Source organism: Somniosus microcephalus, chromosome 27, assembly GCF_052327205.1.
Source record: "Somniosus microcephalus isolate GS21.2 chromosome 27, FLI_Smic_1.0, whole genome shotgun sequence".
NCBI classification, from domain to species: domain Eukaryota; kingdom Metazoa; phylum Chordata; class Chondrichthyes; order Squaliformes; family Somniosidae; genus Somniosus; species Somniosus microcephalus.
Window position 1 is genome coordinate 10,087,143 of NC_141013.1, and position 19,095 is coordinate 10,106,237.

At 46.2% G+C, this 19,095-nt stretch overlaps 1 protein-coding gene across 2 annotated transcripts in view; it reads left to right on the forward strand.

The window, feature by feature from the left end:
* Positions 1 to 11,199: 11,199 nt before the first annotated feature.
* Positions 11,200 to 19,095, forward strand: part of LOC147099960 (membrane progestin receptor gamma-B-like) — a 51,686-nt gene continuing 43,790 nt past the window's right edge. For both annotated transcript variants that reach the window (XM_085968494.1, XM_085968495.1), the window contains exon 1: positions 11,200 to 11,648. The gene's annotated coding sequence lies outside the window, so the exon portion shown is untranslated. The remainder of the gene's footprint in view (positions 11,649 to 19,095) is intronic.

Sequence of the window (19,095 nt, forward strand, 5' to 3'; positions counted from 1 at the left end):
ACTCAGGAACACACAGTTGTGTGAAGTGACTCACCAATGGAACCAGTCCACACCAGGGAGGCAGCTCCGTCAGGACAACAGGAGGATAAAGTTGAGAACCAAAAAGTGAGCAAGCAAAGGAGAGAGTCAATGCAAATCGAACCCTGTGAAGAATGGATTTGCATTTATATAGTGTCTTTTCTGACCTCAGGATGTCCCAAAGTGCATTACATCCAATTTTTGAAGTACTTTCTGAAGTGTAGTCACCGTTGTAATGTAGGAAATCCAGCAGCCAATTTGCACACAGCAAAGTCCCACAAACAGCAATGAGATAATGACCAGATAATCTGTTTTAGGGGTTGGAAGAGGGATAAATATTGACCAGGACACCGGGGATAACTCCCCTGCTCTTCTTCAAAATAGCGCCATGGGGTCTTTTACGTCCACCTGAGAGAGCAGACGGGGCCTCAGTTTAACGTCTCAGTCAAAAGACGGCACCTCTGACAGTGCAGCACTCCCTCAGCACTGCACTGGAGTGTCAGCCTAGATTTTGTGCTCAAGTCTCTGGAGTGGGGCTCGAACCCACGACCTTCAAGGGTTCTACTAAATGAGCCACCTGACTGCCTAGAGTTATTCTGGGCCTGTTAAAGATTAGCAGACATGCGACATATTTGCCCAAATTGTCTGAGGACGTGTCGGCTACAAGGAACCTCGCTTGTTGCCAGCAAAACCTTGGATCCCAGCAGTCTCCTGACATGGGCCAGAGGTGGACGAGCTTCCTTGCTGCCACCCTGCACTCAGAAAATGACCCCACGGTGTACATTTAGTGAAAGGCAGAACAACACTGGGCGCCAGAGAGATTCAAGTACAACCCATGCCAGCCAAATCATTGGTTTAAGAGTGAGATTGGAAAGACCTTGGGGGAAAAATTCAGTATCGCCCTGTTTGGGGCGCCATTATCGGCCGTGCGCAAAGTTTAGTGCCTGGCGCTAATTATCGTCTCCGATGGCAAACTTGGCTTTTATCGCCCCTGGAGGTGATTGGAGCGCTAAATCACGCACTTCACACCTGTCTTAAGGCGCAAAGGCCGAGCAGCGAGGCGCTACCTCAGAGCGCTGGCGAAGCAAGGAAGGGCAAATCAAGATGAACCTGCAAAGTGCTGCTCAGTACCCAAAACTCCTTCACACAGCGTTGAATCTTTCCAGAAGTCTCTCTCTCTCTCTCAGAATGCGTGGTGCAAAAATGTCACCAACAAAAAAAGGCAGGAAGCGGTCGCCTTTAAATAGCGCTCCCCCAGTCCCTTACTGACTGCAAAACGCTCCCCTCAACCTGTCGTTGCTAGCGGCAGGCGGTAAGGCAGGGGGCGCCACTCAATATCTGGTCCGGGGCGCTGACGGGGCGTTGCGCACTCGACTGACGTCACGATCTGCGGGCGCAGGAGATCGTGGCGGTAGTGTTTAGCGCCGCCGCAAAATGTCTAGTTAATTTCGCGAGTGGTGCAAACATCGCCACGCCCGGGCGCTAGTTGCTTTGCGCCCCATTAGCGCCCTCTTAAGGCGCAAACCTACTGGATTTTTCCCCCCTTGATTTTAACAGGTTAACTTGATCTTATCAAAAAAAAAAGCACTGCATTAGTGTTAGGAAGAAAATACCAGACCTGATATCAGCCTGAGAAAACAGTTAATGGTCAACTAATGGAAAGTACAGCTCAGAAAATTCAATCACAGCAAGCAGTCAGGTCACTTACATTTATATTCTCATTAAATGCACACTCTAGTGGCAGAACTGACATGTTAAGCTTTTGGTGCGCTTGAAGAGCTTTTGATTTTCTGTTTTATTAAGATTGGGGAAAGAGAGACAAATATAAGAGAAAACAGGGGTCAGTATTTCGGGTGTTGACCCTTCGCCAGACGCTGAGATACATAAGCCCCTTTACCCATCACCCCCTGTGCTCGCTGACCTACATTGGCTCCCAATTTTAAAATTATCATCCTTATTTTCAAATCCCTCCATGGCCTCGCCCTTCCCCATCTCTGTAACCTCCTCCAGCCCCACAATCCTCTGAGATCTCTGCGCTCCTCCAATTCTGGCTTCTTGCGCATCCCCCGATTTTCATCGCTCCACCATTGGTGGCCGTGCCTTCAGCTGCCGAGGCCCCAAGCTCTGGAATTCCCTCCCTAAACCTCTCCGCCTCTCTACCTCTCTCTCCTCCTTTAAGACGCTTCTTAAAACCGACCTCTTTGACCCAGCTTTTGGTCACCTGTCCTAATATCTCCTTATGTGGCTCGGTGTCAAATTTTGTTTGATAATCGCTCCTGTGAAACACCTTGGGACGTTTTACTACAAGTTGCTGTTGTTGAATCAACACAACTGGGCGATGGGTTTACCAACTACGCCATTGGAGAGACACATTAAGGCACTTTAAAAGTTAATTCCGCGAGTTTACTGCTGAATGATGAGAATGTTATTTTCCCACTGACTGAGGGTAATTTGTAACTAACAGTAAGTTAAGACATTAACAGAAATTCCATATAAACTAGAAATGACACATTTGACCTTCGGAATTCAGTCAACTTTTTACTTCAGGCGGTAAAGTGCGGAAAATTACATCCCAAAATCAAGGAGACATACCAGCCTCATTTAAAGGAGTTGGTAGCATAGTGGTTATGTTAGTGGACTAGTAATCCAGAGGCCTGGACTAATGATCTGGAGACATGAGTTTAAATCCCACCACGGCAGCTGGGGAATTTAAATTCAGTTAATTAAATAAATCTGGAATAAAAAGCTAATATCAGTACTGGTGACCATGGCAACTGCCAGACTGTCATAAAAACCCATCTGGTCCTTTAGAGAAGGAAATCTGCTGCCCTTACCCGGTCTGGCCTATATGTGATTCCAGACCCACAGCAATGTGGCTGACTCTTAACTGCCCTCTGAAATGGCCTAACAAGCCTCGCCACACCACCTTCTTGAGGGCAATTAGGGATGGGCAATAAATGCTGACCTTGCCAGCAACTCCCACATCCTGTGAATTAATTTTTTTTAAAGTGGAGCTGTGGTGGAATGGCTGGTGTGGCAACAACAAGGAAGAATTGATTTGTCAGGTCTTTTCACTTGCTTTGTGATGATGTTAGATTTAACTGTGTTTGCAAAGTGGCACCTCTGAAGGCAAATATACCTTACTGTTAGCTCCAGTGACATTGAGCATCTAATGTTTTCCTACAAGTATTTGCTGGTAGATTTTGGGCCAACTCATGTTATAATTAACTGGTATCCTAACTCACACCAAGTCCTGTTCACCCATCAACCCTGGGCTCACTGACCTACATTGGCTCCCAATCCCCCAACTGCCTTGATTTAAAAATTCTCATCCTCATGTTCAGATCCCTCCATGGCCTCTCCCCTCCCTATCTCTGTGTTCTCCTCCAGCCCTACAAATCTCCGAGAACTCTGTGTTCCCCCAACTCTGTGCATCCCCTCTTCCTTTGCTCCACCATTGGTGGCCGTGCCTTCAGCTACCTGGGCCCTGAGCCCTGGAGTTCCCTCCCTAAACCTCTCCGCTGCTCTCTCCTTATTTATGACGCTCCTTTAAACCTACCCATCTGTCCTAATGCCTCCTTCTTTGGCTCGGTGCCTTTTTATTGTCCTGTAACGCTCCTGTGAAGTGTCATGGGACATTGTACCACTATAAAGGTGCTATACAAATGCAAGTTGTTGTTTGATTTTGATTTCTGTTATCCCACTGGGAACTAAGAGTTTCCAAAATACACCAGTGTTTTCTCCCAAATAACATCGGCCAGCCTGATTTGCTATAAATTAGCGGCTAAATTTAAGCATGTTCACAGTAAGTTAGAGGATACAGAGTCTTATAAGGATAAAAAAAGAAAGATTTGCATTTCTATAGCGCCTTTCACGACCACCGGACGTGTGAAAGCGCTTTACAGCCAATGAAGTACTTTTTTGAAGTGTAGTCACTGTTGTAATGTGAGAAACGCGACAGTCAATTTGCGCACAGCAAGCTCCCACAAACAGCAATGTGATAATGACCAGGTAATCTGTTTTAGTGATGTTGGTTGAGGGATAAATATTGGCCACTGCTCTTCTTCGAAATAGTGGCCATGGGATCTTTTATGTCCACCTGAGAGAGCAGACGGGGCCTCGGTTTAATGTCTCATCCAAAAGACAGCACCTCAGACAGTGTAGCGCTACCTTAGCACTCCCCTGGGAGTGTCAGCCTAGATTTATGTGTTCAAGGCCCTGGAGTGAGATTTGAACCCACAACCTTCTGACGGAGAGGCGAGCATGCTACCCACTGAGCCACTGGCTGCCAGACAGGAACATGATACCATGTAATGCTTGTTCCTTTAAGGCCATGAGCTCTTCCTCAGCCACATTCTGAGGTCAATTTCAGGCTAGTTGCTCGGAGACATATCCTGATGTCAATTAGAAGGGGTTCTTTTGTTGCAAGGGAAGCTTCTATGAAACCAACAGGAATTGAATAGTTTTCAATGACTTGGTTGAAGGGAGCTGTGTATACAAGTTTGCAGATGACACTAAATTAGGAGGCACAGTAATCTACCACGAGACAGCAACAGGGCGTGTGGGCAAAACTGTGGCAGATAGATTTCAATGTGGGTGATGTGAAGTCATCCACTTTAGATCCAAGGAAGATAACTCAGAATATTTTGTTAAGGGCAAGAGACTAGGAACTGTGGAGGAGCAAAGGCTGTCCAGGTACACAAATCGCTAAAAGCTACTGCACAGGTACAAAAAGTAATTAAAAAAGCTAATGGGATGTTGGCCTTTACCTCAAGGGGAATGGAATACAAAAGGCAGGAATGGATGCTTCAGTTGTACAGAGCCTTGGTCAGACCCCATCTGGAGTGCTGTGTTCAGTTTTGGGCACCGAACCTCAGGAAGGGTATATTGGCCCTGGAGGGGGTGCAGTGCAGATTCACCAGAGTGATACCGGTGCTTAAAGGGTTAAATTAGGAGGATCTAAGTTCCAGAGCTTCCCTGATGTCTCAATTGGTAAGAGCACTGCCCGATTTGATACCGCGTCACTCAGATCTGGAAGGTCCGAAGTTCCAGCCATAAACTGAGCTCTCTGTAGATCTGTTTAGATCCGTGGAGAAAATCACTTAAAGAAACAGACCGGTTGTACTTTGCTTGTCATGGGCAGTACCTGCTGCCGCCAACACCTGACAATACAAAGGAGATTAACTCCGCACCTACAGTGATGTCGAGGACCCGAATCTTTGTAATCCTGAAAGCTGCTGTCAGATGCAGCGTAAAATTCACCAGACTGATACCTGGGATGGCAGGAATGACATATGAGGAGAGATTGGGTCGATTGGGCTTATATTCGCTGGAGTTTAGAAGAATGAGAGGGGATCTCATTGAAACTTATAAAATTCTAACAGGACTAGACAGACTAGATGCAGGAAGGATGTTCCCGATGGCCGGGGAGTCCAGAACCAGGGGTCACAGTCTAAAGATAAGGGGTAAGCCATTTAGGACAGAGATGAGGAGGAATTTCTTCACCCAGAGAGTGGTGAACCTGTGGAATTCTCTACCACACAAGGCAATTGAGGCCAATTCATTAAATATATTCAAGAAGGAGTTAGATATATTTCTTAAGGCTAAAGGGATCAAGGGGTATGGGGAGAAAGCAGGGACAGGGTACTGAATTTGGATGATCAGCCATGATCGCATTGAATGGCGGAGCAGGCTCGAGGGGCCGAATGGCCTACTCCTGCTCCTATCTTCTATGTTTCTAAAACATTGGCCTCCCCTTTTACTGGCTCTCCAACAGGTCCAATAGGAACTTGCAGCACAGTGCTCGTATGTCATGGTCATGGGCCCACACTTGAATGCTGGGCCCTTAGTGTCCTAATCTATACTGGTCCAATTAGGATTTTAAAAAAATGCTGTCAGTCAAGAGGAGACAGCATGTTGTAAAACTCCAGTGACTTGAGCACAAAATCTAGGCTGACACTCCAGTGCAGTACTGAGTTGCACTGTCAGAGGTGCCATCTTATGGATGAGACGTTAAGCCAAGACTGCCCTCTAAAAGATCCCGCGGTACTATTTTAGGCAGGTTCTCCCGGTGTCCTGGCCAATATTTATCCCTCAACCAACATCACCAAAACAGATTATCTGGTCATTTATCTCATTGCTGTTTGGGGGACCTTACTGTGTGCAAGTTGGGTACCGCATTTCCTACAAGTGACTACATTTTAAAAGTACTTAATTGACTGTAAAGCATCCTAAGGCTGTGAAAGGCACTATATAAATGCGAATTCTTTCTTTCTTTCTTTGCATTCTTATAACTGCACCAAGAATGTAATTGCACCACCCAACACAGCCCAGTCCAACCCAACACAGCCCAGCCCAGCTCAAGTAACCTACTTTCTGGTTGTAAAGTCAACTCAGTGACATTTTATGCTCCACACAAAGAATGTGTCATGCCAGGCAGGGTGCCTGAGGCTAGGGCTCATTTAAAAAACATTCCAATGCAAGTCATGGTTTATGCTTGGGAATGAGGGACTTCAGTTATGTTGATAGACTGGAGAAGCTGGGGTTGTTCTCCTTGGAGCAGAGAAAATTGAGAGGAGATTTGAGAGAGGTGTTCAAAATCATGAGGGGTCCGGACAGAGTAGATAGAGAGAAACTGTTCCCATTGGCGGAAGGGTCGAGAACCAGAGGACACAGATTTAAGGTGATTGGCAAAAGAACCAAAGGCGACGTAAGAAAAAACTTTTTTTACGCAGCGAGTGGTTAAGATCTGGAAAGCACTGCCTGAAAGGGTGGTGGAGGCAGACTCAATCTTATCTTTCAAAAGGGAGTTGGATAAGTATTTGAAGGAAAAAAATTTGCAGGGCTATGGGGAAAGGGCGGGGGCGTGGGACTAGCTGAGAGTCAGCACGGGCTCGGTGGGCCGAATGGCCTTCTTCCGTGCTGTAACCATTCTATGATTCTATTCTATGAAGTAGGAGATCAAACAGTCTGAAGGGGCTACTTTGCCTGAAGCTAACCCATAATCCTGTGGTCACCATGGCAGCCGTGACTCAGTGCTCTCCGAATATTGAAAATGCAAATGACATTTTACATGTTCATGACATCACAGTGAATCAGTGACATCACTGCTTCTTGCTGGCCCAACATCACTATAAATGGCTTTTACTAAAGAGGCATTAAACACACAAGGCTTTACACAGAATGTTTCCTGGGAGTCGGTGTGGGGCGATTTTTATTTCTGTTTGCTTGCCGGCCATTCATGTGTATTCTGGAACATCTGGACTTAAAGATTTTTGTCTGAAGTCTAGATGTGCAGGAGTTCTGTCCAGATGTTTAAGAATGGGCTTTATCCTTTTCTTTATAACAGCTGTGTTGTCAGAGGGTGATGCCTGAAAGTGTAGAAGGAAAATGGTATGTATGTCTGATTTGATGCACATTGTCATCATTCATTCAAGAGGTGAATTCTCATTCCAAGTTTCCCCATGGCTCTCGTGGAGGAACGTTGACTCTCGCTGGGACAGAACCCTCCATTGCCTCTCCCACGTGGCCGTCCTTCAGTGAGCACGACTATTGGAACGCTTCACAGCCAGGCAAGGTCCCGTCATCGTCCAATGCCTGTGCACTTGAACTTTCCACTGGAGGTTAAAGAATGGACAATCTAGATCTGGAATTATGGCTGATTTCCCCCCCTCGCTAGTAGTGCCCCTACCAATACGCCAGCTGAGATTAACCTAGACCAGAGATCACACCTAGCCTTTCTTAGACTGTATAGCTCAGTTCCTACATTACAACCATGTCTACACTTCAAAAAGTACTTAATTGTCGGTAAAGCGCTTTGGGATGTCCTGAAGACATGAAAAGCGCGATATAAATTCAAGTTCTTCTCCTTTTTCTACCAATCCAATGATGCATTTACCCACTGATTCATTGGGGGAGATTATTTTATTCTTGTTTTGAAATTAATTCATTGTATGTGAAGTGGTTTGAGACATATCTGAAAGTTGTGAAAATGCACTATATAAATGCAAGTCTTTTTAAAAAAAAAAATTCTAATTAAGATAGAGGCATCCTTGGCGGCGGACAGTCAGCGACAACATGACATCCCAAACACTCTTGTGTTAAAAATTGACATGGAAGTCACTTGAACACAACAGTGTCCTTTTAAGAAACCTTTATGGGCAATTCATCTGTTTTGGTTTTTGGAGTCACTGAATATTTGGATTGAAAAACTTGACTCTGGCCAGGAGAGAGGAAAAAAATGTTCAGGAAATAATCGGACTTCACTATCATCGTTTCTCAAGAGGAGGGAGAAAGAATTTAATGTACTACATTTGGACAAATGAAGCCAACTTGACAGCAGCATATTGGCCGTGAGTGGAGATCGATATAGAAATACGAGCAAGGGCTAATTTCACATCCATTTCTTTAAGAGATGAGGCCAGGCCTGTCAGGAAATATTCTGATGTCACAAACATCTGCGACTCTTTTTTCCCAACTGATATTTGTTCCCTCCCCCCCCCTTAAAGGGGCACTACCGCCATGAAAAAACATTTGTTAAACCTATTTAGGGACGGTGAAGAGCTAAAAGAGCTGGGCATCACTTACTGACAATATCATTCACAAGCAAGCTGGGATTTATGTCTTTATGATATCATTGCTGTTTGTAGGATCTTGTTGTGTGCATAATGGCTGCCACATTTGCCTACATAACATCGGTGCCTGCACTTCATAAGTAATTTATTGTATGTGAAGACTTTTGAGAGGTTTCTGAGGGTTGGGAGAGGGTGCTCAGCTCTGGTGCGACCCAGCACCCCCGTAACAGCTATGAGGATGCAAAACCGGCACGACATCTGCCAGTCAGAGTAAGTGATGCTCGGACTGAAACTGGACCTAGGAAACACATTCATTATCTCCTTCCCTGCAGAGATCCCACGTCCCACCACCCCAATCATCCCTACGCCATCCTCTAAACAGACCCCATCACCCACCAACCTCTTTACCACCCACCCCGCCCCACACAGGTACCAGTACCATCCCAACCCACTGCCTAACAAGATCTAGCACTTCCCCTTGCTTTACCCCTGATCCCAAGAATGATCCCAGCCCTGCCAACCAATAATCCTACACAAGTGTGAGGAACTGGTTACATAAAATTACATAGAATTTGCAGCACAGAAACAGGCCATTTGGCCCAACTGGCCTATGCCAGTGTTTATGCTCCACACAAGCCTCCTCCCACCCTACTCCACGCCATCACTAAGACTGCCTACTTCCACCTCCATAACACTGCCCGACTCCACCGCTGCCTCCACCTACATCTCCTGTTGAAACCCTTATCCATGCCTTTGTTACCTCTAGAATTGACTATTCCAATGCACTCCTGGCTGGACTCCCATCTTCCCCTCTCTATAAACTTAAGCTCATCCAAAACTCTGCTGCCCGTGTCCTAACGCGCACCAAGTCCCGTTCACCCATCACCCCTGTGCTCCCGTTTAGCAACGCTTCAATTTTAAAATTCTCATCCTTGTTTTCAAATCCCTCCATGGCCTCGCCCCTCCCTATCTCTGTAGTCCCCTCAGCCCCACAACCCCCTGAGATATCTGTGCTCCTCCAACTCTGGCCTCTTGCACATCCCCGATTTTAATTGCTCCACCATTGGCGGCCGTGCCTTCAGCTGCCTCGGCCCTAAGCTCTGGAATTGCCTCCCTAAACCTCTCCGCCTCTCTACCTCTCTTTCCTCCTTTAAGACGCTCCTTAAAACCTACCTCTTTGACCAAGTTTGTGGTCATCTGCTCTAATATCTCCTTATGTGGCTCGGTATCAAATTTTGTTTGATAATCGCTCCTGTGAAGCACCTTGGGACGTTTTACTACGTTAAAGGCGCTATATAAATAAAAGTTGTTGTTGTTACTTAATCTAACCCTATCAGCATATCCTTCTATTCCTTTCTCCCTCATGTACATATCTAGCTTCCCCTTAAATGCATCTATGCTATTCAACCACTCCGTGTGTTAGCAAGTTCTACATTCTAACCACTCTCTGGGTAAAGAAGTTTCTCCTGAATTCCTTATGGGACTTATTAGTGACGATCTTATATTCATTACCCCTAAGTTTGGATTCTCCCACAAGTGGAAACCTCTTCTCTACATCTACCCTATCAAACCCTTTCATAATCTTAAAGACCTCAATTAGGTCACCCCCTCCGCAATGTTCCCGTTAACCTGCCATGCGCAGCGCAGCGCTCTGGAGGTCCCATGCAGGCCGCTTGTCGGCTTCACAATGGAGAAACCGCGCATGCGCGGAAATTTGAATAAGCCGCGCAGCCCGTTAAATGGGCCGCACACCCAAAAAAAATTAGAGGGAACATTGAAAGAAGAAAAAAGCGCCTTTCACAACCACCGGACGTCTCAAAGCACTTTCCAGCCAATGAAGTACTTTTGAAGTGTAGTCACTGTTGTAATGTGGGAAATGCGGCAGCCAATTTGCGCACAGCAAGCTCCCACAAACTGCAATGTGATAATGACCAGATAATCTGCTTTTTATTATGGTGATTGAGGGATAAATATTGGCCAGGACACCAGGGATAACTCCCCCTGCTCTTCTTCCAATAGTGCCCTGGGAATCTTTTACATCCACCTGAGAGAGCAGATGGGGCCTCGGTTTAATGTCTCAGCTGAAAGACGGCACCTCCGGCAGTGCAGCACTCCCTCAGTCCTGCACTGGAGTGTCAGCCTAGATTTTTGTGCTTAAGTCTCTGGAGTGGGATTATGAACTCACAACCTTCTGACTCCGAGGCAAGTGTGCTACCCACTGAGCTATTGGCTGACATTGACATTCCCCCCTCAGCCTTTTGATTAGATGTATTTGTAAAAATAAAATGAGACTGCGAATAGCTGAGCCATAACAGACAGGCAAGGTCCAATGTTCAGTCTGTGGTTTGAGATGAGATCGCTGCTCTCAACTCGTTGGTGGCTGGGGCATTTCCAGATCGCTATCCAGTGATCCCTACAGTCCGCAGTCAAAACAGCCTGCCAGTACTCACTGAGCAGGATCACAGTTGAAGAATGACCACTGGGAAGAGGGGTAGTGGAGGGCACGAGCCCCTCTCCAAGCAGGAGTCAACACCATCAGCAGAGGTGGGGAGATAATTGGCAAAGCAATTGTTGGCTTTCCTGAAATCAAAAAAATTAAGCTCTTCCCCTTTAATCGCGGCACGGTGATATTCATTACCTTGTGCAATTTCTGTGCTTGGAAGTCATTCCCTGCTGTTTGGCTTAAAACCTCTCACACAACACAAGCAGTGCGACTGAGTAATGAAGTGTCTGTCATTGTCAGCTCTTGGCCTCAGCACCAGGCACGAGGGGGTGGGGAGATGGGACGGAGATTACCCGGTTGCGTGTGTGCTTTGTTTTTTGGCCGTCTGCAAAGTTGACCCTTTTTGGCAATTGCCTTTAATTGCCGCACGGGAGACAGAGGACAAGAGGAGTTGTCTGCGGGGGACCAGGAGGCTCGAACTGGATGATCCGCTCCAGTGCACGACTGACATGCAGCCAGGCACAAGTCTGCTGAAACGGGCCACCACGCCACACATTGGCAGGATGAAGAGCCCTGGGATTTTGTGAGGCATTAGCAGCTGAACCTGCAGTCTGGTAAGAGAAGAGGACAAACTGAGAAACACTGCAAAATAAAATCTGTACTGGGTTAGCATTTCTGAGACTCTCTGTTTACCAGTCGGTACCTCTTAAAGGGGGCTGTGTTGTTTGCAATTGTCTTATGAGGCAATCTTTCCTGTTTTAAGGTGGTGTTTCATTGTAGACTTGCATTTATCTGTTCCTTGGTGGTCAAGTGGCGATGGCAGTGGAATGATGTAAGTTATGTAGCAGCCCGTCCTCTGATCGTCGTGGGCCGATATGGGTATGTGACCTTGTGTTGAGTGCGGATCTACCGAATTTCTGATTGTATAGTGGTGACCTTCTGATGCGCTATCAATTACTCATAAAAGACTGAGAGTTAGAAGAGTAACTAAAGGCTTTTATTAACAACAGAATGGAGGTCTGCCTCGAGTGGTCGACCGGTCCAGGATACAAAGGCTGGGGAGCAGTCACCTTTATACTAGGACCTGTGGGAGGAGTCAGCCGAGGCATGTCCAGGCATGTACACAGTGGAATACAAACAGGACAAACAGGAATACAAACAGTGGTTTACCACACCTTCTAATGGGAGGGTACCTAAAGTGGCACAAGAAAATAAGTGAGCTTCATTATGGTGAGACCAGCCAACAGACTGTGGGCACATTATTCAGACTGATACCTGGGATGGCAGGAATGACGTATGAGGAGAGATTGGGTCGATTGGGCTTATACTCGCTGGAGTTTAGAAGAATGAGAGGGGATCTCATTGAAACTTATAAAATTCTAACAGGACTAGACAGACTAGAAGCAGGAAGGATGTTCCCGATGGCGGGGGAGTCCGGAACCAGGGATCACAGTCTAAGGATAAGGGGTAAGCCATTTAGGACAGAGATGAGGAGGAATTTCTTCACCCAGAGAGTGGTGAACCTGTGGAATTCTCTGCCACACAGGGCAGTTGAGGCCAATTCATTAAATATATTCAAGAAGGAGTTAGATATATTTCTTAAGGCTAAAGGGATCAAGGGATATGGGGAGAAAGCAGGGACAGGGTACTGAGTTTGGATGATCAGCCATGATCTCATTAAATGGCGGAGCAGGCTCGAGGGGCCGAATGGCCTACTCCTGCTCCTATCTTCTATGTTTCTATGAATCACAAGGAAAGCTGTGGGGTTTTTACTGTCTGGGTTAATTGTTGGTAATAGATTAAGAGGCTGGCAAAGGAGAAGATAGCTGGAAGGTTTGACGAAACATCAGGGACCGATATAGTCCATCTGTGTAGAGGGAAAAAAGTGCGCTCGTCGCAACCCCCAGATCAGAGGAAGCAAGGCAGGATCAATTTGTCGCTCAGTGTCATCAGTGGAGAGCCATGTTCTAAGGCAATAACAACAGAAAATGCTGGAAATACTCAGCAGGCCAGGCAGCATCCGTGGAGAGAGAAACAGAGCTAACGTTTCAGGTCGAAACCCTTCATCAAAACTCTGAAGTTCTGATGAAGGTTCCCAGACCTGAAACGTTAACTCTGTTTCTCTCTCCACGGATGCTGCCTGGCCTGCTGAGTATTTCCAGCATTTTCTATTGTTATTTCAGATTTCCAGCATCCGCAGTATTTTGCTATTGCATTCACGTTCGAAGGGAACCTAACATGACTCCTCACTTCCCCTCATTCACCACCTTGTGATCGGAGCCTGCTGGCTAAACCACACACAAGGCAGGAGTGTCGGAAGTGCCCACTCATGCTCACATGGAGCTACAGGCAGACCCATGGACACATCACCCGTGCATGTGCACACGGATTGTTCGGACGTGACGATTGAAACCCACAACCTTGCTGCCCCGTTTCCAATGATGCAAATTAGCGGGAACCTGCTCCACAACACCAGAGTCTCCAGTTCAAATCGGCACAGGTGGCCATTTGAGACAAAGCCTTTGTCTGGAACATACAAAAATGACGGGCAGGTATAGTCCAGCTGGTCCCTCAAGCCGGCCCCATACTCATGATGACTGGAGGCTTCTTCAGCAGCACTTCCCAAATCCACGACCTCCACCACCTAGAAGGATGAGGGCAACAGGTACATGGGGACACCACCGCCTCCAAGTTCCCCTCCAAGTCACACACCAAACCCGACTTGGACATATATCGGCCGTTCCTTCATCGTCGCTGGGTCAAAATCTTGGAACTCCCTCCCTAACAGCGCTGTGGGAGTACCTTCACCACACGGACTGCAGCGGTTCAAGAAGAAGGCAGCTCACCACCACCTTCTCAAGGGCAACAAGTGATGGGCAATAAATGCCGGCCTTGCCAGCGACGCCCACATCCCAGAAAAATGATTCAGAAAAGAGCGTCACCTAAGAGGCAGCAGGATGTTATATGGAGGGGTTGTAGTTTATTTTTCTTTCTGGATGAATGAGCTAAAGGTGTGTTTATACAAGGCGCTTGTTTATTTAGGATTTCAGGAGAAGATGCCACCAGCTCAGAGTTTCCATTGCTAAAACCGGCTCTCTTTTCATTTGTAAAGGGTGCAGCCAGAGCACGGAAACGCTTCTCCTGTGATTCCAGCCAGACACGTGGCAGTGTGTAGGTGGCTTTAAGAAAGAAAGGACTTGAATTTCAGCCGTCTCGGCCCTAAGCTCTGGATCTCTCCGCCTCGCTACCTCTCTCTCCTCCTTTAAGACGCTCCTTAAAACCTATCTTTGACCAAGCTTTTGGTCGCCTGTCCTAATATCTCTTCATGTGGTTCGATGTCAAATTTTGTCTAATTACGCTCCTGTGATGCGCCTTGGGATGTTTTACTACGTTAAAGGTGATATATAAATGCAAGTTGTTGTTGTTGTTTTTGCATTTCCGTAGCGCTTTTCAGGACGTCCCCAAGCGCTTTACAGCCAAAAAAGTACTTTTTGAAGGGTAGTCACTGTTGTAATGTAGGAAACATGGCAGCCAATTTGCGCACAGCAAGATCCCTCAGACGGCAATGTGATAATGACCAGGTCATCTGTTTTAGTGATGGTGGTTGATTTTTAACTGTGTCAGTCAGTTCTCCAGGACACCTGCTGTCATAAGTATCTCTGACATCGACTGTAAACATTACCATTTGGACAACACTAGAAATAATATTCCTTATCATCCTGTTCTATAATTTTAATAAAACATGCCAGGGGTGAAGGTGCTACAGTTGGACCCGAGCACTCTTGGGCTAGGAAGGGGGAGAAATCCCTGCAGGTACCTCCGGCTTCTGATCGCTGTCCAGTGACCTTGGCTGGAAAGTGTGCGTGTGGACGTCGGGTGAGGACGGGACAGGACTCGGCCGCGACGCTCCCTATGGTGGAATAGCCCCGCCGAACACTCACTAGCCAGGCTCACACATGACGAAGGAGCCAATTGAGCGAGGCGTTGAATGCATGTATTAAAAAAATGCACTTTATTATCTGCTTGTGGCAAATGTAATGTTTGTTCCAGTGTAAATATTCGATGCAGTGTTCAGGGGAAGGGCTGCTGGAGAACTGAGCACACGCAAGTGCAGCGTGAGGGGGGGCAATTAATCTTCTTTAGAAATAAGGCACAGAATGGATAGAATCTCTGCTAGAGCAATCTGTGCAGCTGAGGGCAAAGCAAACACAGACTGCCACTTTAAGTGCCAAATCTCTTTACCCATCATTCTTTAGATTTAGGTCAGTGTCACTAAATACCTGAAACTGCAAATAACATTGAAACGACTTTAAACAATGACTGTGATAATATCATTACAGAAATTCAAAGCAAGGGGAGAGCCAAACAATATGTATCTGACTCGGTTACAGATCTTGGCACAGGCCTGTATTATTATTTTAAAGTTCCTAAGATAACTGATGGATAATAAAAGTTGTTTGTGAAAATTGCATGGTGGAATTGGAGAAGATATATTCAGTTTCAGTTAGCTACAATCCCACCCCGCTCCGGGTGTGGTAGTTTATGGACTGCTCCATTACTAAGGAAATGTACATCGTGGAAACACGTTTATTTCAGGTACAAAAAATAATCAAATAATCAAAAAGGCTATAATGGAATGCTGGCCTTTATATCTAGAGGACTAGAATACAATGGGGTAGAAGTTATGCTGCAGCTGTACAAAACCCTGGTTAGACCACACCTGGAGCACTGGGAGCAGTTCTGGGCACCACACCTTAGGAAGGATATATTGGCCTTGGAGGGAGTGCAGCGTAGGTTTACCAGAATGATACCCGGACTTCAAGGGTTAAGTTACGAGGAGAGATTACACAAATTAGGGTTGTATTCCCTAGAATTTAGAAAGTTAAGGGGTGATCTGATCGAAGTTTTCAGGATATTAAGGGGAACAGATAGGGTAGATAGAGAGAAACTATTTCTGCTGGTTGGGAGTCTAGGACTAGGGGGCATAGTCTAAAAATTAGAGCCAGACCTTTCAGGAGTGAAGTTAGGAAACACTTCTACACACAAAGGGTGGTAGAAGTTTGGAACTCTCTTCCGCAAACGGCAATTGATGCTCGATCAATTATTAATTTTAAATCTGAGATTGATAGCTTTTTGTTAACCAAAGGTATTAAGGGATATGGGCCTAAGACAGGTATATGGAGTTAGGTCGCAGATCAGCCTTGATCTGATTGAATGGCGGAACAGGCTCGAGGGGCTGAATGGCCTATGTTCCCTTAGCAGAGAGGTCAACAACCAGGGGGCATAGATTTAAAGTCATTGGTAGAAGGATTAGAGGGGAGTTGAGGAGAACTTTTTTCACCCAGAGGGTGGTGGGGGTCTGGAACTCACTGCCTGAAAGGGTGGGAGAGGCAGAGACCCTCATCGCATTTAAAAAGTACTTGGATATGCACTTGAAGTGCCGTAACCCACAGGGCTACGGACCAAGAGCTGGAAAGTGGGATTAGGCTGGATGGCTCTTTTTCGTCCAGCACAGACACGATGGGCCGAATGGCCTCCTTCTGTGCCGTAAATTTCTATGATCCTATGATTCAAGGTTCTGCTACTGTACTCCTGGATCAGAAAGGATTGATGATGAGGCTCAGGCAAAGGTTCTAAGCGCTAGAAATTACTGCTGATTGCAGCACCGATTTTAGGCCCTGCCCTTAGATTAGAAAGTTCATTTTAGGCAAATAGGGTTAACAGTGAGAGTCAATTGGAAAATGTTGCATTTAAAGTGATGTAACCGCAATAGTATTTCGAAATGCGGAGAATCCCGATAATGAAATTGCCAAGAAAAGTTACACTTTCCTCAGGATTATGCGGGGCTCTGAAATTTTCTATAAACGACAGATAAAAATAGGCAATTTGTAAATGTTTGTTTCACGCCCAGTTAAAGCATTCACTCAGCAAATTCCATCTGCTCACAAAGTACAGAGAACCGTGGGGTAGATCTTGACTCCGTGCAATAGTGTAAAGCTATAGAGCGAGTCGACAGTCTGTTTTACATCTCTCACAATGACCTCGATGGGAATAAACATCAGGAGAGTTGTAAAATGGGCTGCCGACTCGCAATCACCGGTTTTACACTATTGCACACAGTCAAGATCTACCCCAGTGAGTGTAGAATATAAAAATTAAACAGAAATGATTAAACATTTCCAGGTGATATCTGGTACTGAGCATCAATCAGTGAGTAGTTGAGCCATACGGACCAGGATGGACCCAGGTTAGAACCCTTGTCTGTGCTGAGTTAGCTGATCTGAGCTGGGGCATTGGTTTGGGTTCTACAAAAGGCCGCTACGCTCCTGAGCTGGGGAGAGAGGAATTGACCGGGGTTCTCACTGCTCATTGCTATCCTAGTGGATGTTCTATAAGGACAAGTTTGGGCTCGACTGTGAAGGACCCCCCTCCTCATCCCCCAACCCAATTAGATCACCTGCTGAGACGCTTGGTCCTCTTGGGTGGGGCACCAGAGGGTGATGGGCACTTGTGGATTTGGACCCAGTGAGCAGGTGATGCCAGCAGCAGGGTAGGCATGAAAGCTGGTGGACCAAAAAACAATTAGTCACCAAAACAAAAGAGAAATTGGACGTGTTAAGTTATATTTGAGCGATATCTTCCATTTTCACTCCTCACGTCTCCTTAGGACATAAACCATAAACATCGACTGTTCCACAATTGACTAGATCGGGTCACAAGAGAGCATCTCGAGGATAACTCTCCCCCTGAATTTTCCCTCCTTCCAAATAGGGAAATAAATCTCTGGCCTCCACCTGGTCCTTGCACTCGACATCACCTCATGGTGGACAGTCCAGATCAGACAATCGTGAGCACGACTTTGATCTCAGAACCTTGTGGCAGAGTGCTGGTGCTTGGTGCCACCCCACAGGTCTTCATCCAAAATCTGTCTTCTAATATTGTAATGGCAAGATGGTAGATTGGCATTCTGGATGAGATCAAACGGTTAGAGAAGCTTCTTCATTCGAACCTCTCTTGTGGCTTATTTTCTACAGATGTATTGTTTCTGTTAAATGTTTTGCAAGATCGGGTTACGTTACATGTATTGTTAAAGATCGTCCAAGGCTGATCAACAATGAAAACTTGCATTTATGTAGCACCTTTGACGTAGTAAAACATCCCAAGGAGCTTCACAGAGGTGAGGACAGATGGCAAGCAGTAGTAGAAGAGTTAGGTGTTTGACCAAATTACCTCATGTTGAAGAGATCGGCTTTGAGGAGGCTCTTGAAGGTGGGGAGAGAGGTTGCAAAGGGAGCGAGTTACAGAATGTAAAGGCACAATGGCTGAAAACTCTATCAGAGAAGGCGGAGTAGAAGAAAGTGGGGGTTGGAGGGCTGGGGGGTTACAAAGCATGCCAGACTTGAAAGAGCAGAGGGCACAGGATGGCACATCGGGCCAGCGATGGCTGCAGAAGTCGGGAGGGGCGAGGCCATGGAATGATTTGCAAACGATGATGAGGATTTTGAATTCAAGCGTTGGGAGAGGATGGGGACAGGGTTGGTAGTGCAGCACAGAATGTAAGTGGCAGAGTTTTAGATGAGGTGGCACTTGTGTGAGTCCAGTAATGTTGGAGAAGTCGAACCCGGAGGTGATGAAGACAAACACGTATGCATATCCCATAAACCTAAACCCTAAGCGTTACAGGTGACTTGTTTAGTCCATTATCGGTAATACATTCTAAAGGCAGCAATATTTCTAGGTATTTTGTTTCATGATTTTTTTTTAAACTGCTTTCTCATTATTGCCTCAGTTTTGGAGAATGCCCAAGGTCGGGGTGAGTCCATTTTATCTCAATGAAATGCCTCTCCGATAACTCAGAGAAAAAGAGATTACCAGTCACAGCGATGGTGTGAAAATGTCTCTATCAGCCTCTGTCGTTGACTGTTTAACCCCTAAAATACTCAGCAGTGGTTACAACACTATACTGTAGTCTGATTGAGGGGTTCAGATGGCGTGATAAACAACAGAAGCATAACGTACATGGCTTTTAACCAGCACCTGAAGGCTAGACTTTTCTTATTC